The sequence below is a fragment of the Mus musculus genome, chromosome 4, assembly GCF_000001635.26.
Source record: "Mus musculus strain C57BL/6J chromosome 4, GRCm38.p6 C57BL/6J".
In the NCBI taxonomy this organism is placed as follows: Eukaryota; Metazoa; Chordata; class Mammalia; order Rodentia; family Muridae; genus Mus; species Mus musculus.
Genome location: NC_000070.6, coordinates 66,425,758 through 66,449,038, shown reverse-complemented (window position 1 = coordinate 66,449,038; position 23,281 = coordinate 66,425,758).

Genomic DNA, 23,281 nt, shown 5'->3' with positions numbered 1-23,281 from the left:
GAGCTAGAGAAAGTATTCAAAGAGCTAAAGGAGTCTGCAACCCTATAGGTGTAACAACACTATGAACTAACCAGTACCCCCTGGAACTCATGTCTCTAGCTGCATATGTATCAGAAGATGGCCTAGTTGGCCATCAGTGGAAAGAGAGGCCCATTGGTCTTGCACACTTTATCTGCCTCAGTACAGGGGAATGCCAGGGCCAAGAAGTGGGAGGGGGGAGGAGAGTGGGGGAGAGGGCAAGGGGGACTTTTGGGATAGCATTTGAAATGTAAATGAAGAAAATACCTAATTAAAAAAATCCCATTAGAAAAAAATTAATCAATAAAAAATATCCTGAAAAAAATTTTTTCCTTTGGGCTTGGAGAGATGGCTCAGTGGTTAAGAGCTCTTCCAGAGGTCCTGAGTTCAATTCCCAGCAACCAGATGTTGGCTCACAACCATCTGTAATGGGATCCGATGCACTCTTCTGGTGTGTCTGAAGACAGCTACAGGGTACTCATATAAATAAAAATAAATACATATTTAAAAAGATGTCCTTATTACACATGGGCTGGACCTAGGCCCCTGCTCATATATAACAATTGTGCAGCTTGGCCTTCATGCAGGTCCCCCAACAACTGAAGCAAGGCTGTCCCTGACTCTGTAGCCCTCCTGTGGATCCTGCTCCTCTAATTGGGCTGCCTTGTTGGTGGGAGAGGATGTTCCTAGTCCTGCAGTGACTTAATATGACAGGGTGGGTTGATACCCTGGGGGTGGAGACTTTCAGAGGAGAAGGGGAGGAAGAAAGTGGGGGAGAGGTTGAGGGCGACTAGGAAGAGAGAGGTAGCTGCAATCAGAATGTAAAGTGAATAAGTAAATTAATTGATAGAAAAAAAGGAAAAAAACTGTCCTGTATCTAACTACCTTACTTTCCCCATCTGACAGGGAAGCTGTGCCAAAAAAGCCTTTTTAGTCCACCATTATCACAATTTGTATAAAACATGAAGTCACTTTTCTTTAGTTTTTCTTCTCTCTGCACTACACTGGCCGTTAGAAGAAATTGAATCCCTTTACTGACCTCTAGCAGGTCTCGAATTTTAGGAAGCATATCAGACCCACCAAGAACATTTTCTTCGCTGATTATCCCAGACACGAACACAGACATAGGCCATCATGAAAACATGTCACTATATACCTGGTGGAGGATAGGTAGTGTGAGGGTAATCTTGGGATAGAAAGAAGAAAAGTGACAGGAAAGAAAAGAGAGATGAAAAAGGTGAGGAGGAAAGGGAAAAAGAGATCCAGGCTGATAGGAAGAGGGGCTGAATCAAACTTTCCCATGACAGGTGCTGTGCTCAGCACACAACATGTTAATTATTTAATCTGCATCACAGTCTTGAGATATGACACCCATGGTTTATTAACAACAGTAACAGAAAAAAAAATGTTGCTTAAAACTGCAAATAAGCTTACACTGAGATCTCCAACCAAGCCGTCTAACTACTAAACCAGCAGAGCTCTCAACATTATGCCATTCCAAATGAAAAAACGAGTATTTCCAGGGACATAGATTTGTCAGCCCTTGACTTTAGATTTGAATATATTTTCTTCAGTTTCTATTCAATACACTTGTGTTTATTCATTTGTCATGTATTCCCGCACTCCAACATCTACTTATTCATCTATTTAATAAACATGTACACATCCTTAGCATCATAGATGATTTATAAGAGAGTAGGGGCCTTTTGCCCGCTAACCGTGTGTGTCTGTGTGTGTGTGTGTGTGTGTGTGTGTCTGTTCTGTGAGTGTAGATGTATACATACACAAGAACCCACACAAATCATCTGCCATCATACAGATAAGCCCAGGATGCCAACCCCCAATGATCATCTCTCTGCACTTGGTCACTACAGAGAAGGGCTCAGGGAATATGAACTAGGAGTAGATCGAGCCAGGCTGTGCATCAGTCACACTCTAGGAGTCATCATGACATTGCCCTTGGAACTTGAATTGAGAATATACCAGTGGGTTAAGATGCATCACTCCAGAGTGGCTTTGATGGAAGTCCTGTATGGGTTTTCTTGAAGTCATGGTAGAGTGACCTGAAGAGAACACCCAGAGGAAGAAAATACCACAGTCATTGTAGCTTACCTGCTAACAATAATGATAATAATGACTGTTAGTTTAATTAATTAATTATATTTAAGATTCTTTTGAAATAATTTGTTATATGTCCTTACTTATGCAAGGAATTTTGATATAAAGTAAGCACATAACAAACTTAAAGGTTTTAATATATTTTCTTTTCTTGGGTCAAGGTGTCATAGTTCTGCCTCTACTCCAATCTTTCAACTAGATGATGTGCTTCTATATTCATGTTCAAACAACTGGACTTTGAACTTACTATAGAGTAGAAGACATTTTTGCACTCTTGCTTTCTGCTGTGACTTCTCAAGTACTGGTAGACTAGCTTTAACCTCTCTCTCTCTCTCTCTCTCTCTCTCTCTCTCTCTCTCTCTCTCTCTCTCTCTCTCTGTGTGTGTGTGTGTGTGTGTGTGTGTGTGTGTGTGTGTGTGTGTGTGTGTGTGTGTGTGTGAGATGTAGGTCTGAATCTGGCTATAGCCAAGGCTGTGGAATCCAAAGAATGAAGTTTGTGAGATGGTTCTTCCTTCCAACTTAAGACAGTAGTTCCCTCTTGCTTCTGATGCTGAGCTACACACTCCAGGCTAGGTCAACCCTGACTTTACAGGCATTTCTCCTGTTTCTGCTTCCATCTTGCAAGAGGAATAATGGGCTTTAAATTTATTTTCCAACACTTGGACTTTGTTTTTGTTGTTGTTTTAACTTGGTTCCTGGAGAATAAACTCAGGTTGTCAGGTTTGGACAGCTAGTCTGTTTATGCAATGAACAATTATCTTGCCCCTGACCACTGTTTTAGGCTGCTTGCTTTTCTTGTTTCTCTGCTGCCATTTTGACATCTGTGAAATGTGAATATTTTTCTATTAGATTTGAATGATATCCCTTCACCTGGCTGATCATCAACATCTCCCAAATGCTATTACAGAGAACACTCACTCTTTGGTCTCTGGCCTCTTCTGTGGGACTCAGTGTGTGATTTTCTCAGTGCTCCTGGTAATTATGAGAAGTCATTACATCTGGAAAACACCAGAAATGATCCAGAGGAACATTGGCCCTGATATTTCATACTTGTACTGTCCTTTTACCTGTCAACTGGGAAGTCAGAAAATAAGGGCTGGGCCCCCACTGGAGCCCTTGAAATTGAGCCTAAAGCTATTCTCAGCTCTCCTCCCATCATCCTGCCCATAAATTTCAGCATTTTGGGAACAGAGCCAATGCAGATCACAGGTATTTTCCCCTTGAAGCATCTAATGTCTGGATATGTCAGGCAAGTGAGCCAGCATGACTGTACAGGCATCACTGGCTTCCCATGACAACAGCTCATCCAAGTCTCACGGGACATTAATTAACAGACTTGTATACTCTCTGTGTAGAAGGAATTCTTCTTGAGTGCTTATATCTAGCCTACCTGGAGAGCCAAATGCCAGGGTCTCCTTATGCTTTCTAAGCCCAACCCTGTCTACTCAGGTCAGCCTTACCTTCTTCCTACTGCCATCCCATGGAGGATACTCTTTCTGGCAAGGACCATGAGAGCTAGGTTCTGTTTCCATTTGTGTCACTCAGACAAGCCAATGCTCCTACCTCACTCCTAGATCTACAATCAGGTTTTGTAAGTCAGTAAGAATAATAAAACAAGAGAAAGGTTATGCAGTTAGACTGAGGACATAAGTCCTCATAATCAATTGTTTAAAATGCTTCCTAACCAGACATTCCTGAATTTCTGCCTCTTTTCTACTATTTCCCAGCTGTATTTTTAAAATATTTTTAATTAGGTATTTTACTCATTTACATTTCCAATGCTATCCCAAAAGTCCCCCATACCCTCCCCCCATCCCCCTACCCACCCACTCCCCCTTTTTGACCCTGGTGTTCCCCTGTACTGGGGCATATAAAGTTTGCAAGTCCAATGGGCCTCTCTTTTCAGTGATGGCCGACTAGCCCATCTTTTGATACATATGCAGCTAGAGTCAAGAGCTCTGGTTAGTTGATAATGTTGTTCCACCTATAGGGTTGCAGACCCCTTTAGCTAATTGGGTACTTTCTCTAGCTCCTCCATTGCGGGGGCCCTGTCATCCATCCAATAGATGACTGTGATCATCCACTTCTGTGTTTGCTAGGCCCCGGCTTAGTCTCACAAGAGACAGCTATATCTGGGTCCTTTCAGCAAAATCTTGCGAGTGTATGCAATGGTGTCAGCATTTGGAAACTGATTATGGGATGGATAACCGGACATGGCAGTCTCTAGATGGTCCATCCTTCCTTCACAGCTCCAAACTTTGCCTCTGTAACTCCTTCCATGGGTGTTTTGTTCCCAATTCTAAGAAGGGGTAAAGTGTCCACACTGTGGTCTTTGTTCTTTTTGAGTTTCACGCATTTAGCAAATTGTAGCTTATATATTAGGTATCCTAAGTTTCTGGGCTAATATCAAATTATCAGTGAGTGCATATTATGTGAGTTCCTTTGTGATTGGTTTACCTTACTCAGGATGATGCCCTCCAGGTCCATCATTTTTCTAGGAATTTCATAAATTCATTCTTTTTAATAGCTGAGTAGTATTCCATTGTGTAAATGTACCACATTTTCTGTATCCATTCCTTTGTTGAGGGGCATCTGGGTTCTTTCCAGCTTGTGGCTATTATAAATAAGGCTGCTATGAACATAGTGGAGCATGTGTCCTTCTTACCGGTTGGGACATCTTCTGGATATATGCCCAGAAGAGGTATTGCTGGATCCTCCAGTAGTACTATGTCCAATTTTCTGAGGAACTGCCAGACTGATTTCCAGAGTGGTTGTACAAGCTTGCCATCCCACCAACAATGGAGGAGTGTTCCTCTTTCTCCACATCCTCGCCAGCATCTGCTGTCACCTGAATTTTTCATCTTAGCCATTCTGACTGGTGTGAGGTAGAATCTCAGGGTTGTTTTGACTTGCATTTCCCTGATGATTAAGGATGTTGAACATTTTTTCAAGTGCTTTTCTGCCATTTGGTATTTCTCAGGTGAGAATTCTTTGTTCAGCTCTGAGCCCCATTTTTTAATGGGGTTATTTGATTTTCTGGAGTTCACCTTCTTGAGTTCTTTATATATATTGGATATTATTACCCTATCTGATTTAGGATAGGTAAAGATCCTTTCCCAACTGCTGGTGGTCTTTTTGTCTTATTGATGGTGTCTTTTGCCTTGCAGAAGCTTTGCAATTTTATGAAGTTCCATTTATCGATTCTCGATCTTACAGCACAAGCCATTGCTGTTGTATTCAGGAATTTTTCCCCTGTACCCATATCTTCGAGGCTTTTCCCTACTTTCTCCTCTATAAGTTTCCGTGTCTCTGGTTTTATGTGGAGTTCCTTAATCCACTTAGATTTGATCTTAGTACAAGAAGATAGGAATGGATCAATTCGAATTCTTCTACATGATAACCACCAGTTGTGCCAGCACCATTTGTTGAAACTGCTGTCTTTTTTCCACTGGATGGTTTTAGCTCCCTTGTCAAAGATCAAATGACCATACGTGTGTGGGTTCACCTCTGGGTCGTCAATTCTATTTCATTGGTCTACTTGTCTGCTGCTATACCTGTACCATGCAGTTTTTATCACAATTGCTCTGTAGTACAGTTTTAGGTCAGGCATGGTGATTCCACTAGAGGTTCTTTTATTCTTGAGAAGAGTTTTTGCTATCCTAGGTTTTTTGTTATTCCAGATGAATCTGCCGATTGCCCTTTCTAATTTGTTGAAGAATTGAGTTGGAATTTTGATGGGGATTGCTTTGAATCTGTAGATTGCTTTTGGCAAGATAGCCATTTTTACTATATTGATCCTGCCAATCCATGAGCATGGGAGATCTTTCCATCTTCTGAGATCTTCCCTAATTTCTTTCTTCAGAGACTTGAAGTTCTTGACATAATCTTTCACTTCATTAGTTAGAGTCATGCCAAGGTATTTTATATTATTTGTGAATATTGAGAAGGCTGTTGTTACCCTAATTTCTTTCTCAGCCTGTTTATCCTTTGTGTACAGAAAGGCCTTGACTTGTTTGAGTTAATTTTATATCCAGCTACTTCACTGAAGCTGTTTATCAGGCTTAGGAGTTCTCTGGTGGAATTTTTAGGGTCACTTATATATACTATCATATCATCTGCAAAAAGTGATATTTTGAATTCTTCCTTTCCAATTTGTATCCCCTTGATCTCCTTTTGTTGTCAAATTGCTCTGCATAGTACTTCAAGTACAATGTTGAATATGTAGGGAGAGAGTGGGCAGCCTTGTCTAGTCCCTGATTTTAGTGGGATTGCTTCCAACTTCTCACCATTTACTTTGATGTTGGCTACTGGTTTGCTGTAGATTGCTTTTATCATGGTAAGGTATGGGCCTTGAATTCCTGATCTTTCCAAGACTTTTATCATGAATGGATGTTGGATTTTGTCAAATGCTTTCTCTGCATCTAATGAGATGATCATGTGGTCTTTGAGTTTGTTTATATACTGGATTATATTGATGGATTTCTATATATTGAACCATCCCTGCATCACTGGGATGGAACCTAGTTGGTCAGGATGGATGATTGTTTTGATGTGTTCTTGGATTCAGTTAGGGAGAACTTTATTGAGGATTTTTGCATCGATATCCATAAGGGAAATTGGTTTGAAGTTCTCTATCTTCGTTGGGTCTTTCTGTGGTTTAGGTATCAGAGTAATTGTGGCTTCATAGAATGAGTTCGGTAGAGTATTATATTCTGTTTCTGTGTTGTGGAATAGTTTGTGAAGAACTGGGATTAGATCTTCTTTGAAGGTCTGATAGAACTCTGCACTAAACCCATTTTTTTTTTTTTTTTTTTTTTTTGGTTGGGAGACTATTAATGACTGCTTCTATTTCTTTAGGGGATATAGGACTGTTTAAATCATTAACCTGATCTTGATTTAACTTTGGTACCTGCTATCCATATAGAAACTTGTCCATTTCATGCAGGTTCTCCATTTTTGTTGAGTATAGCCTTTTGTAGAAGGATCTGATGGTGTTTTGGATTTCTTCAGGATCTGTTGTCATGTCTCCCTTTTCATTTCCGATTTTGTTAATTAGGATACTTTCCCTGTGCCCTCTAGTGACTCTGGCTAAGGGTTTATCTATCTTTTTTATTTTCTCAAAGAACCAGCTCCTCCTTTGGTAGATTCTTTGAATTGTTCTTGTTTCCACTTGGTTGATTTTGCCCCTGAGTTTGATTATTTCCTGCCTTCTACTCCTCTTGGGTGAATTTGCTTCCTTTTGTTCTAGAGCTTTTAGGTGTGTTGTCAAGCTGCTAATGTTTGCTCTCTCTAGTTTCTTTTTGGAGGCACTCAGAGCTATGAGTTTTCCTCTTAGAAATGCTTTCATTGTGTCCCATGAGATTGGCTTCATTTTCATTAAACTCCAAAAAGTCCTTAATTTCTTTCTTTATTCCTTCCTTGACCAAGGTATCATTGAGAAGAGTATTGTTCAGTTTCCACGTGAATGTTGGCTTTCTATTATTTATTTTATTATTGAAGACCAGCCTTAGTCCATGGTGATCTGATAAGATGCATGGGACAATTTCAATATTTTTGTATATGTTGAGGCTTGTTTTGTGACCAATTATGTGGTCAGTTTTGGAGAAGGTACCATGAGGTGCTGAGAAGAAGGTATATCCTTTTGTTTTGGGATAAAATGTTCTGAAGATATCTGTTAGATCCATTTGTTTCATAACTTCTGTTAGTTTCACTGTGTCCCTGTTTAGTTTCTGTTTCCATGATCTGTCCATTGGTGAAAGTGGTGTGTTGAAGTCTCCCACTATTATTGTGTGAGGTGCAATGTGTGCTTTGACCTTTACTAAAGTTTCTTTAATGAATGTGGCTGCCCTTGTATTTGGAGCATATATATTTAGAATTGATTGTTCCTCTTGGAGGATTTTACCTAAGATGAGTATGAATTGCCCCTCCTTGTCTTTTTTGATGACTTTGGGTTGGAAGTCCATTTTATTAGAATGGCTACTCCAGCTTTTTCTTCATACCATTTGCTTGGAAAATTATTTTCCAGCCTTTCATTCTGAAGTAGTGTCTAACTTTTTCTCTGAGATGAGTTTCCTGTAAGCAGCAATATATTGGGTCCTGTTTGTGTAGCCAGTCTGTTAGTCTATGTCTTTTTATTGGGGACTTGAATCCATTGATATTAAGAGATATTAAAGAAAAGTAATTGTTGCTTCCTATGATTTTTGTTGTTAAAGTTGGCATTCTGTTCTTGTGGCTGTCTTCTTTTAGGTTTGTTGAGTGATTACCTTTTTGCCTTTTCTAGTACGTTGTTTCTGTCCTTGTATTTTTTTTTCTGTTATTATCCTTTGAAGGGCCGGATTCGTGGAAAGATAAAGTGTGAATTTGGTTTTGTCATGGAATAGTTTGGTTTCTCCATCTATGGTCATTGAGAGTTTGACTGGGTATAGTAGCCTGGGCTGGAATTTGTGTTCTCTTAGTGTCTGTATAACGTCTGTCCAGGCTCTTCTGGCTTTCATAGTCTCTGGTGAAAAATCTGGTGTAATTCTGATAGGCTTGCCTTTATATGTTACTTGACCTTTTTCCCTTACTGCTTTTAGTATTCTATCTTTATTTAGTGCATTTGTTGTTCTGAGTATTATGTGTCAGAAGGAATTTCTTTTCTGGTCCAGTCTATTTGGAGTTCTGTAGGCTTCTTGTATGTTCATGGGCATCTCTTTCTTTAGATTTGGGAAGATTTCTTCTATAATTTTGTTGCAGATATTTGCTGGTCCTTTGAGTTGAAAATCTTCATTCTCATCAACTCCTATTATCCGTAGGTTTGGTCTTCTCATCGTGTCCTGGAGTTCCTGGATGTTTTGAGTCAGGATCTTTTTCCATTTTCCATTTTCTTTGATTGTTGTGCAGATGTTCTCTATGGAATCTTCTGCACCTGAGATTCTCTCTTTCATCTCCTGTATTCTGTTGCTGATGCTCACATCTATGGTTCCAGATTTCTTTCCTAGGGTTTCTATCTCCAGGGTTGCCTCACTTTGAGTTTTCTTTATTGTGTCTACTTCCCTTCTTAGGTCTTGGATGGTTTTATTCAATTCCATCACCTGTTTGGTTGTGTTTTCCTGCAATTCTTTAAGGGATTTTTGTGCTTCCTCTTTAATGTCTTCTACCTGTTTAGCAGTGTTTTCCTCTATTTCTTTAAGTGAGTTCTTAAAGTCCTTCTTGATGTCCTCTACCATCATCATGAGATATGTTTTAAATCAGGGTCTAGCTTTTTGGGAGTGTTGGGGTGCCCTGGATTGGGCGAAGTGGGAGTGCTTGGTTCTGATGATGGTGAGTGGTCTTGGTTTCTGTTAGTAAGATTCTTATGTTTACCTTTTGCCATCTGGTAATCTCTGGAGTTAGTTGTTATAGTTGTCTCTGTTTAGAGATTGTTCCTCTGGTGATTTTGTTACCCTCTATCAGCAGACCTGGGAGACTAGATCTCTCCTCTGAGTTTCATTGGTCAGAGCACTCTCTGCAGGCAAGCTCTCCTCTTACAGGGAAGGTGCACAGATATCTGGCATTTGGACCTCCTCCTGGCCAAAAATGAAGGCCCAAAACAGGACCCTTCCCAGAAGCTGTGTTGCTTTGGCCTGTCACAGAAGCTGCCAGCTCCTGCAGTCCACACTCTCACCTGTGCAGACTACTTTTGGTGGAGTCCTGGAATTTGGATGGCTACCGTGGATCCTGATTTTAAAGCCTCCCAGGTTGGGCAGACACCTGTCCTCTGGCCAGGAGGGTGGCCGGATGTCTGAACCCCGAAAAAGATGCCCCCTCAGAAGCTCTGTGTCTCCCGCTTGTCCCAGAAGCTGCCAGCTTTTGTAGTGCACACTCTCACCTGTGCAGACTACCTTTGGCAGAGTCCCAGAACCCTTTCCCAGCTGTTTAACTTCAACTTTACCATTCTGGGGTTTACGTTCATCATCCAAGCATAAGAATCATAATGCAACCATAGTATTGAGGCATTGGATACATTAACTCATAATGTAAAGACCTCTTTTATTTGTGGCAAATAGCTAACTATCGTTTGAATCATTGGTTGGCTACTGGTCCCATCTGTAAGAGGTTACATAGTGCTTTTTAAAATCAGAGCAACATAAACAGTTTTAAGGAGAATGTGTCCCTTTTCCTGTAGCTATAGAACCCACTACCTTCAGCCTCACCAACTTTCTTTTCCTGCCTGGCATAAGCTCCTAATGACAATTCAACATCTTAGTACATCACTTTTCTTTGACAAAGCCCCCAAAAATATCACGAGAAAAAGTGGGTTTTTTATCCTTCTTCCACTTGGCACTGCCCTCTGGAGACTTGTTTCTATCCTCAGCTCCAGTTCCTGTGTTTCCTGTTTTCTCTCTTGGGACTTCACTTGGCTCTTCAAAAGAACAGAAGTCCCTGGTATCCAGCTTGCTTAGTAATGATTTTGTCTCCCTTCTTTGGATACAAAAGTCTCTGCTTTACTTCTTTCTCTTCTGGGTATTGGAATGCCTAATCTGATTTGAACCACCTCTTCCTGGAAGCCTGGTACTCACAGACACATGCTCTGAGCTTAACTCATTCTGAATGAAGAGTCCTCAAGATCAGAGAATTGTAAGAAGCACTTAGAAAAAAAATCTTAATTTGTATATTGATTTAATCAGGAAACATTTATTGAACAAAGGAGTGTAATAGAAACTGGGATATAATTATGAAGAATGCATACTTGCTCTCAGGCCTGAGGAAATTGATGCTACTAAAAGGAAAATGATCAGATAGGAGAGTTCACAGTGGGGAATGAAAAGGAGATACTCAGGAGGCAGCTGAGGCTCAGAGGAGCTGGGTCTCCTCAGTGGATGGTGGATGTTCCTAGATGAAAACAACCTGTTCATATTATTTAAACAGAAAAATAATTAGTGAAAGAAATGTGGTAAAGATTTCTGACAAAGAGCTAGTCATGTATGCAATGAAAAGGCACATCATAGTGTGAAATTTGGCAATAAGTTCAGTCTTCTGTGTAGAGGTTTGAGTGATTAGTACCTCTTAGAAGTTCTCACATTTGAACATTTGTTCCTAGACTAATAGTCTTCTTTGGGGAAGTTGTGGAGACATTTGGAGGTGGAGCCATGCTGGTGAAGTAAATTATCATTAGATGCGAGATTTATGAATTCATAACCTCACTCTCCATCCATTTTCTCTGCTTCATGGTTGTAACTAAATAGGTGATCTCACAGCTTCCTCCTCTAGTTGTCACCTTCCATATATCCCTCACCATTGTCATTTCTCCCTATGGAGCCATAAGCCAAAAGAATGTCTTAATACCATGAGTTGCTTTTGATCATTATATTTTATTGTACCTAAAAGAAGTAACCATCATTGCCCTTGGTCAAAGATAAGTCACCTGCCCTGGATAAAACACAATATAGATTTTATCTCTTCTCAGATGAATACTGTATGTTCTTTCTATCATTCTGTCCAGGAAATCCATTTTGTAGATTCCTCCTTCCTCATATTATTGACTAGATCAGGGACAAAGTAATACTCAGGGTATGCATATATTTCAGTATGATACTGTAGCCAATAAAATTGAGAATAAATATGAACACTTCCCAATAAAAGAAAAAGAAATTAATCTTAACGTCTTAACGTCTGAGTATTTGGAAAGCACGTATCTAGTGTGGAATTTAGAGTCATCAAGAGTAGAAGGGGATGTATTTGGAAGTTAATGCTATCTCCACTAAGCTCTGAAAATGAGGGAACTGTTTAGAAAATACTCAAGGTGGTGGATTTCAGATGCATGAACTTGGAGCTTGGATCAAGAAAGTAGTATCCAGAAAGCTTTGACAGTTTAGTATGAGTAGAACATTGATTTAAAAAGTGATCAGAGTTGAGGCTGAAATGGTGAACAGTGAAATGGTCCTTGGACCTAAACTCCTCCAGACAAAGAAACAAGACCTCAAAACAAAGACAACAACATTCTCCAGAGATTCATGACAGTTGTGTAATCCAAGGCCATTTTAAGCATATTTGATGTTGTGTTTTTTTTTCTTTTATTGATGAGACATCATTGCAGCTCATTTAAAAACTCCCTGTAAATAGAAATCCCTCACCATTATGGAGAATTTTACCCATAAAATATACAGGTGTAGGCTGTTTATGGAAGCACGAAACATTCTTTGCAGAAAGCATCATTTCTCATCCGTGAAAGAAACATCATCAGGCTACTTTGCAAATCAACTCAGGGAGTGTGCTCTTCCACCTCTGTGGTCATAAAGGCTACCTCAGACCTGACCTTTCTGCCAGGGTAAAGTGTGTCATATACCCCACCATTTTCATATGCACTTCTCTATCTTCATCTTTTCTCGTTCAATCTATCCCTAATATGACTTCCTCTGGCCCTGAGAACCTCACAAATTGCCTTTCCCAAATATATATGAAAAATGATTTCTTATTATGTCCCTTCACAATGAAAAACAGAGAATTCTTGCCACAGTTCCCTGTACATGTTCTGTTCTGTTCTGTTTGTTTGTTTGTTTGTTTGTTTTGTTTTGTTTTTGTGAGGTCTTTCCAGGTTAGGATGCTCAAACCTAGTATGTTTACTTAGCATTACTGTTTAATAGGAACTTAAGGCTCCTAACAAGAGATTCTCTGCCCCCACAGAATTTAGCCTCAATACTAAACTACAATGAGAACAAATTCAAGGTCCCCAAAGGTATATTTTCTCATAGAGATAGAATTACATCAATAAAAACATAAACTTGTGCCCACAGTTTTGAAATTTGCTGCTTCAGCCATCCATCATGGTAAATCATAGGGTTCAGTGGGGGACATCATGGACCCCAAGCTATGTGAGTCTCTTCCTTTCATTAGCTTTTAGTAGAATTGACTGAACATGTGTCTAGAGAAGGCATAGCTTCCTCATTTATATTCCTACTTGATTCTTGGGAGAAATATTTCCTCTCTAAGTCACAATAGGACCATGTGCAAGCCACTTTCTCTGAATCATTCAATGGCTTTAAAATAGAAAGATATTTCATGCGTTTGGCAAGTTGTATCTTATATCTTGGGTATCCTAAGTTTCTGGGCTAATATCCACTTATCAGTGAGTACATATTGTGCGAGTTCCTTTGTGATTGGGTTACCTCACTCAGGATGATACCCTCCAGGTCCATCCATTTGCCTAGGAATTTCATAAATTCATTTTTTAATAGCTGAGTAGTATTCCATTGTGTAAATGTACCACATTTTCTGTATCCATTCCTCTGTTGAGGGGCATCTGGGTTCTTTCCAGCTTCTGGCTATTATAAACAAGGCTGCTATTAACATAGTGAAGCATGTGTCCTTCTTACCGGTTGGGACATCTTCTGGATATATGCCCAGGAGAGGTATTGCGGGATCCTCCGGTAGTACTATGTCCAATTTTCTGAGGAACCGCCAGACGGATTTCCAGAGTGGTTGTACGCATGAAATTCAAGAAGAACGAAGACCAAAGTGTGGACACTTTACCCTTTCTTAGAAATGGGAACAAAACACCCATGGAAGGAGTTACAGAGACAAAATTTGGAGCTGTGACGAAAGGATGGACCATCTAGTGATTGCCATATGCAGGGATCCATCCCATAATCAGCTTCCAAATGCTGACATCATTGCATACACTAGCAAGATTTTGCTGAAAGGACCCAGATATAGCTCTCTCTTGTGAGACTATGCCGGGGCCTAGCAAACACAGAAGTGGATGATCACAGTCAGCTATTGGATGGGTCACACGGCCCCCAATGGAGGAGCTAGAGAAAGTACCCAAGGAGCTAAAGGGAACTGCAACCCTATAGGTGGAACAACAATATGAACTAACCAGTACCCCAGAGCTCTTGTCTCTAGCTGCATATGTATCAAAAGATGACCTAGTCAGCCATCACTGCAAAGAGAGGCCCATTGGACTTGCCAACTTTATATGCCCCAGTACAGGGGAACGCCAGGGCCAAAAAGGGGGAGTGGGTAGGTAGGGGAATGGGGGGGTGGGTATGGGGGACCTTTGGGATAGCATTGAAAGTGTAAACGAGGAAAATACCTAATTAAAAAAAAAAGAAAAACAAAAAAAAAATAGAAAGATAGCAAAGAACTTGTAGAATTTGTGCTACACACTACCTTGTCTTAGAGTCAAGTCCTAAACCTTGTGTCTCGGTGTATATGCAAACATCTGAAAGGGTGTTTAAGGCTGACTTTGAAATTAGGATCCTTTAGAATACCTTGGATTCATATCTGAATTTTCTTGAAGACCAAGCAGTTGGAGTTGACAACATGAGTTTCTGGGGAACTACTGAAATCCTAAGATATCGTCTCATCCTTGGATTTACCTGTTTCTCCCTCTCCCCCTAGATTTACTATTTTCTTATCAGTCCTGTTATCCACTGCCTTTTGTTTCTCCCTGTGTTGGGGGGCCCAACTCAACCACAAAAGATTTCCTTCTTACTCAGCAGCTTCCACCAAAACTGACTCCTTTCAGTGACTCAACCCCAACCCCTGAAAGAACTGAATGTTTCTTTCCTATTGTATCTGTGTCCATCTGCTCGGGGCAGCTTGATGCTGCTATTTCAAAGTGCTCACAGATGTATTCCTTCAATAGGAGCTCTACTTTTACTATCTCTAAGTAAGAGTAGGGCTGAGCACAGTTAAAGTGTAACTAGCTATTTGTTGCATGCTAAACTTCACACAAACATAGATGTTTAAGGCCATAACATCCAGACAGTATTTAAAAATTAGTAATAGTTTAAGTGCATGATTGTAGCTCCAAATTTTTCATTCATTTTGAGTCAAAATGTCAATCATTTGAAGGAGCTGGATGAATCTACATGTATTATGAATACCAAATGCTTAAAAGTTGATATTTACTATTGCCAGAAGGAGTCAGCATCTCTCCATTCTAGTCTTGGTAAATGGGATAGTCTTGGTAAATGTCATTGTGATATGGCTGTTGATTTTCCCTCTGAGTAAGCAAGCAAAGACAGACTACAGTACAAGTTACAATATCATTAAGGACCAAGGCATTGAAGTCACAAACTATCATTTAAGCAATATTCTATTGCATATATAGCTTGTATTTATTTATGATGATCTGGCACTAGGCAATGGCATGGATACTAGGAGTTATAGATGGTTTGTGGGGTGACAATGTTTAGTCTGGGTTAATAAAGAACCAGTCTTTAAGCAGGTCTCCAGAACAAGTGTGCGATATCTTCATTGAGTGGCTCCTGGCATTCTTTTTCCTTAAGTTGATCAAGAAGTTATATTTGAGATTCAACCTAGAACCTTACTGTTTAAAATTTAGAATGAAAACCAACATTTGTGTGTGTGTTCCTGTGATTTTCTGTACAACTGTATAACTACATAATACAGATTTATAAGATACTATTTGCCCAAGAGATCTGTTTTAGTTTCCCAAGATATGTGTTGTAGTAATCCCTGTAGAGAGCAGAGACTAACACAGTGTGAAACCAGACTCGGGGTGCCCAAATAAGCTCACTAGTGACAGTGATTTATTGGTCATTGGATAGTCTTAAAGAATCTAGGGTAGGGAGACAAGAAATATTGGACTGCTACATAGTGATTGTAAACATTCAAAGCTTTGACATCTCCAAGTAGAAAATAATAGACGAAAATTGTATGTGCTCAGTGTCATAGAAGAATGATTCTAGGTAAAAGGTTAAAAATCTGAACCTTGTATTGACAAAATTATGTGTACTTCAGACTCTCTTTGTGAACAGAGAAAGAGTTTGTAGAAGATGAAAAGTCAGGAGTGCTGCTTCTTATCCTCATTTAAGTATATTGTCTTTGGTTGATTTGAGTGTACAAAGAGACATTGACTAATATTTCTGCTATTTTCTGGCAGTATAAAGTTAGTCAAAGAGCATCTTTGTAAACCTGTTGTCATCTTCACCTTGCCTGCATCTCAATGCTGTTTAAAGTGTCAGAGCAGATACTTACAGAACTGTAGAAATTCCATGGACGATCCTTACTGACTCAGTTAGGTTTAGCGTCCCATACAGCATTTATACCTTCAAAAACTGTGTCTCGGGCTGGTGAGATGGCTCAGTGGGTAAGAGCACCCGACTGCTCTTCCGAAGGTCCGAAGTTCAAATCCCAGCAACCACATGGTGGCTCACAACCATCCGTAATGAGATCTGACTCCCTCTTCTGGAGTGTCTGAAGACAGCTACAATGTACTTACATGTAATAAATAAAAAAAAAAAAAAAAAAAAAAAAACTGTGTCTCTTACACATAAGTTCTAGAGGGCAAAGGGACCAGACACATATATCAATATTGCTTGCCACCACAAGAGCCTTATCAATGACAGTCACTATTATTATCATCATGGCCACTATCACTATACTTTTTATCCTTTGGGGTGTTGAAAATAATAGGAATTTGTTGTAATACTTATGTTGGTACAACTTAATAGTATAAAGGGTAACACTAAGAATCTATGGACCTTTGGACCATAGACTTAGAAAGTTGAGCTTTACATAATAAAGAGAACAGGGTGATAGATAAGGGTTTGAGGAGACCTGATACATTCATTGCCAGTGTCTTAAGTCTCATGTTTCTGAAGTCTAGCTGGATAGCTGACCTTGCCTTTCTCAAAAGATTTCACTGCTCCACAAACTTAAAATGGTTCCCCTTTTTGTATAAGTTAAGGATGCATCTGATTCCCGTTGTTCTTAATTAAAATAGTTTGAAGGTATGCCAGTCTTAGCATAGAAGTCTAAGTTTTAAGTTTATCATTCAGTAAGAATTTCCTTTCTTTCAGTAAGACTGTTGCATTATTGAGAAACATAGATGAACACTGATTCAGAGTGTAGAATTAGGACCCCAAATACCTGAACTTAAGGTTCAAGCCCGTTATCCTCTCCATGACCCATTTTCTTCTAGAAAGTGATGGTTCAGACAGTCCCACAGGCAGGGCTGTTGTGAGGATTAACACAGTGCCAGCTTGATCAAAATCATTTCCAGTAGCTGCACCTTCTAGGATGAAAACTTCAGCATTCCCAGCTTTAGCTTCATTCTGAACTTTCCAAAATCTAATTTCTCATGTATACATTCAAAGGAGGGGAATGCCTTTTGAAGCCTGAAAAAAGTCATTGTTCCCTGTGATAATGGGATGACTTCAAAGTAATCAAAATTTCATTTTAAAAGTGTTTACCACTGTCACATAGAAGGCAGCTGAGACCCCAACCTTGCAATGAGAGCCCCCAAGTGAAAATTTATGTTCATGTTCAAAAACCCCTGAAAATAGAGGTTGATAATTGAGATTCTGGTGGAAGCTGGATGAACAAAGATGCTCTAATTAAATTCTGCATACGAGCTAATTAACCCATTTATGTGTTTTCTTTCTTTGTTCAATAGGGAAAGCACATTACCAGCATCTGTATATTTACAACCCAACAATATGTTATGTGTGATTCCACACACATGCCTAGAGTTATGTGGGAGGAGGGGGTGCCCTCTATGGAATCTCCCAGTCAGCCTTCATCTGTCCAAGGTTTCTGTTTCCATTTAATATTAGCTCTGGAAAGCTGGTGTATGCATTGCTTTTCTTGCAGAGCACAGAAGTCATCTTGATTGTCTGTGACCACTAATCAGATCTGTCTCCTGACTCAGGGTCCTTCAGATACTGCTGTGGCAGGTAAACAGAGTCACCTTGAGGGAAGAGCCTTGGAGCCTATGTCCAGCATAGATAGTCCTCCCTACTATTGCTCAGTATGCAAAGGCTTTCCTTGTTTCTCTGTGGTATGATTGACAGTCAGGGTGAATATTACAGAGGAAAGAGTCCTCTCACCCACTCTAGCTATGAGGCAAAGGTATTTGCTTCCTTGAGAAGGAAGTGATTTATCTGTATGAGAACAGTGTCTCAGCAAATTTTGCATAGGAACAGCTTCTGTGTCTGCAAAGTAAGTGTGTGTGTGTGTGTGTGTGTGTGTGTGTGTGTGTGTGTGTGTCAGCACAAGTGGAAAATAAACAAAAGGTACTTATTTATACAAATGCAGAAAAATATACAAGGCTGAGAGATTTCAAACTCTGCAAATAAATTTATTGTCTGGTTCAAACCATTCAACACAGCTTTGCTTTATTTAGAATTAGAGAGTCTTGTGTTAGCAGGGTCTTTATTATGTAAACCATCACAAAGATGGAAAAGGTCTTATAGAGAAGTGGGTGAGAGAAGAAATGGGAAGAAAAATGATTGGTGGGGAGAAAACAAAAGGAAAGCAAGTAGAGACAGCTTTGCTAACCTTCAGGTGAAAAAGTTTTGAAGCATTGCTGTTGGCTGTCATGCCTCATGCTGGTAGGGCACATTGGAGAGGTGAAGGCAGGAGGATAAGGAGTTCAAGGCCAGCCTGGGCTAATTATTTGCTAGGTATGGTAGTGCACATATTTTATTGCCTCACTTAAAAGGCAGAGATATGTGGATCTCTGTGCATTATATGCCAGAGAGTGAAACCCTGTATCAAAAACAAATAAACAAAGAAACAACCACAACAACAATGAATGAGGCATGCCTCAGTGCATCTAATTAAAGATAGACATGCCTGATTTTTACCAAACTGGTAAACAAATTCAAGGAAGAAGTACATTCCCTAGAGAATTTAGTTTGGTAACTGTTGACTTACTTCAGGTGATTTCAAGGTTAATCTACATACATAAATAACATTTTTTAATTAGATGAATATAAAAGTCCGTGACAAGGCCAATCATTTGTTTACATAACTCACTCTTCACATGATACTAAACGGTGAGAGTCTCAGTTTTGTAACTGATCGAGGTTGAACCCATGAGGTTTATTAGTAAGATAAGATATCTGAGTAAATGTGATTTGAGAATCAAACAGTCACATTTTTAGACTCTACTCAATATTGCACAGAAAGTAGCTGTCCTAGATTGAGAATTTGCCCCATCACCTGCTGTCCTCAACACACAAGAACTTATGTTCTCAGTATGTGGATTATAGACACTGGGCTAGAAGATATGAATTAGCTACTATGAGACCTAGAAGCATCCCTAGATGAGTGACAGTGACTATGGTGGTGTGTATTTGGGACAGGGTGTATATTTGCACACCATGATGTTCTTATCTGTAATATGAGCACAGCAATGTATTCTTTACCTGCTTGAGGTTATTATTTTGCAGAAAAAAATGTAATATTAGATTTTTGGATTTATTTTTATTTATGTGTGTTAATGTGTTTACCTGAATTATATAAGTGCACCACATGCATGTCTGGTGCCTACAGAAAAGAGTGTCCAGTACTTGAAAACCAGAGTTATAGATGATTATAAACCACAGTATGGATGCTGGGAGCTGAACTCTGTTGCCTAGCAAAAGCAACAAGTGTGTCCTTAAACCTTGAGAAATTTCTCCAGCCCTAGACATGGGACTGTACTTGGGGAAGCTCTTTGAGATATTTAACCTAGAACAGAATGACAGTTTTTGAAAAATCCACACAAACATCCAGTATTCATGTTCATGAATACATAATGGACACTGCATCGAATATACTGTAGGAGGTATTTTGTGCTTTGAATGTGTTTGCCTGGAGATCCCAGCTTGTAACAGAACATAATAGGTGTCCTCAGTGGAATGTAACCTAGGTGACACTCTGCTCATTAAGCTGCACCTGTGCTCTGACAGAAGGTAATGTGCAGAGAGCACTAAGGCAGCTCAGTGCATGACAGGCTGAGAGAACAGCAGCAATGGAGCCTGTCTGTCCATCAAGGCCTAGCTGAAATGACATGTTCTTCGCAAGCTTTTCTAGGCTCCTGTTCTCCAAAGACATTCATTCATTCTGCCCAGACCTGTGTGTGTACTTCTTGTATTAGTTCAGTATTCCTTGCCACCCTGGCCTTTTAGTTCACATTTCCAGACTTCTAACTCGAAGCCATTCCTGTGATCAGACTTCTCCCTGCTCTGTTGGTCTTCTTCCTGTCTTCCAGTACTATGTCATATTAGTACTTGCTCTCTCTTACCTGTGACCTCTTATCCATGCTGTTCCTCTTGTTTGCCCCGCTCAGTCCTTCCACTCGTGTTCTTTTATAAAGTTGCAGCTTACATGCCACTTCCATGGGGAAGCTTCTCCAACATCAAATGAAATCATTTTGCTTCAACATGGCATTTATTTTGCCTCATTGAAATTGCTTGGTGAAATGCTTGTCTCTGGAATGTGGAGACTGTCTAAGCATCGTTATGATTGACATTTTAGAGCAGATAATTCTTGCTTTGTGTTCTACCCTACGCATGGAAGGACATTTATCAGTGTCCCTTACCTCTACCTACCTGACCACTAGTCTCAACTGAGAGCATCATGAGGAACGATAGCTTCCCACCTGCACCACTGTGTCAGATTATTCAAAAGGCATAAAAAACACTTGTCTTCTTCATTAGAATGTCTCCCCCAAGCCAGGCAAGTACTAGAAAGTTACCAAGTATACATTGCATGGTTGAATAGAAACTCCTATGATGCTCCTTGGGCATGAAGGTTATTAGTAAGAGGGTTGTCTCACAGGCTGTGGTAGTGCTAAGCTTGTGACTAAGAGAACTCCCTAAGCATGGTGCTTCTCCCTTTGACAGCTGTCCATTTATCTGTCCTGACAGACAAGAAATAAACCAAGGTGTCCAGACTCTTTCACATACACCTATCTGGGCTGCCTCATTCACCTGTTTTTCCTCTACGGAACTCGGGGGGTGGAGGGAGGATGCCAGCTCTTGGAGTTTTGTGCTTCAAAGGCATTTAAGCTTTTAATGTGAATCCTGATTAATTAACAAGGGCACAGGACTTACATGCATTTCAAGTTGCTTTTATCTTTGGGAGAATAGAAGGCTTTTTGGCAGATATTTTCCGTTCACTGTCTAGTTCAGCATTTCAAAGGGCAGACTTTGATGGGCTGAGCAGGTTACCATTTTTTTTTAAAAATTCTGTGTGTGAAGGGCAATGACTAGTAATTAAGGGACAGACCCCTGTATGTCAGCTCAAGGGGAAAAATCAAATTCCATCTAAATTTCATCCACAACTTTTTGTGTCTAAGCTAGAGAGCTCTGCTTGGTACAGAAAGGCAGAATCCAGAGAGAAATGGATGCAGGGCAAGAGAAACTAAAATCTGTTGAACATCTATTGGGTACTCTTCCAGCTCATTCTCAGAGGCAGCATAACAAAATTTTACAAAAAGTGAGATTAGGAGATGTTAAATCACACATACACACACACACAACACACAACACACACACACACACACACACGCGCGCGTGTGTGTGTGTGTGTGTGTGTGTGTGTGTATGTGTATAATATATATTGGGGTCAGATTGGGGTGTTCTTACTATTCTTTCCTATGGTTCCTATGGTTCTTTATTCACTCAGCACTAAGCATTGTCCCTCATTCACGTGTACCTATCAGAACAGAATAATTAAAATGGATATGCCTTGATAGCACCCTTTACTCACACTAGCACAGCTCCCATTACACAGCTTTGGCAAGAGATACTTTATTCTTCTTCTCAAGTATTAGCTCCTAGCAACTGGGGACCTTTACTTGCTTGCTGAATTATATAACCCCAGTGCTTCATATAGAAGATACCACAACATGAGTTATAATGTCCACTTATTAAATAGATCATTGACTAAGGATCTAATGTAGTGAATTTGTTCGTTCTTTCCCACAATAGCATACCCTAGTTATTACCTTTTGTTTAAGAACACAATGTTCCTTTTTTACCTGAAAGTCTTAGCCCATAACTAAAGGCTTAAAAGCTTTCTCTAGGTTTTCTAACAATAGTAACAATAGTAACAAATATTTATCTACATCTGGCCCAAGAAAGATAACCAAGAGTGCTCTTTTGTATTTTTGTGGTGCCTTCTTTTAATCTGTCCCACTGACCAGATTGGGCTTGTGATGTCTGAGACTAACAGTCACTTTGAACTATGAAGACCCACATCTCAGGGCTAAAGCAGAGCTATAGAAGTAATTTAGGTCCATGAAGACTGTTGAATTGATAAGACAGTTCCTTGCTATCTGTCTCTACGTTTGTTTTATGTCCTAGATATATTACTGTCTTGTGCTGAGGCCTGTGAGGCACAGTGACATAGATGCCTCATGCATGTGTCAACCACACTGTTTTACAGAACAGCAAATGCTGCTATGACTCTGAGATCAATTGACACCTTGTCTTCCTTTCCTAATGTTCACTCATTCTTCAAAGGGCCATAACTGCAAGAGAAGAGACAATAAAGGTGTGCTTCAGAATGTGAATCATAAGACACACATCTCTTGCAGGAGATGTCCCTAGCCATGGCCTTAGAGACTGGAGTTTAGATTACAGGATACATGACATTAGAAAGGGGTCAAATATTTCGGGATGAAGAAAATGAACTAGACCCTTGAGAGAAGGCTAAAGATGCTCTTCACACAGACCACACACTGGGTTTGACCCTCAGCTGAATGCTAGCTTTGTTACCTTGGCTGGAGACTAACTTCTTCATAGTCCCAGTTTTCTCTGTGAACAATGAGGATTGTAGTATCTTTTACCTTCTTGGACTAATGTCAACACTGAATAAAGTTGTGGATTGAAGGGGGACATGATTATTATCTAATGGGTAATAACACTCCCAAAGCGCTACTTCTAATGAGCATTTCTGCCATCCGGGACTTACCAAAGGTTAGGTCAAGCTTCAAGCAGCAGAGCCATAGATTCCAGAATAAATGGCTTTGGAGTGTTGTTAGGGAGTGAGCTATGGGTGACATCATCACAACTACTTCAGGAGTGTCCTTGTGTCAACATTTGCCATATTATTGTGCTTACTCTCCTGCCCCATGCCGTCACCATGGTAACCCCGGAGCCTCTGCCTCCCAAGGCGCATGGCCGCTGGCAATTTCCCCAGGCTCACCCCTGTCTCCACAACTCTCTGCCTAGTGACTTGACTTGGGCCAACTTGGCTCTTTTCCAAGACCCTGGGGAAGGAAGCCCTGGGCTCACAGTCCTTGGCTCACATTAGTCCCTTGGCCTTTGTTGAAGGATGTGGTTCCTTCCTGCTCTCCCTGTCTTGGTGGAGTGATGTTACCAGTACTGACTTTCTGACTAAGCCCTGACATACAGGCCAGTGATTGCATCAAGCTGGGTAA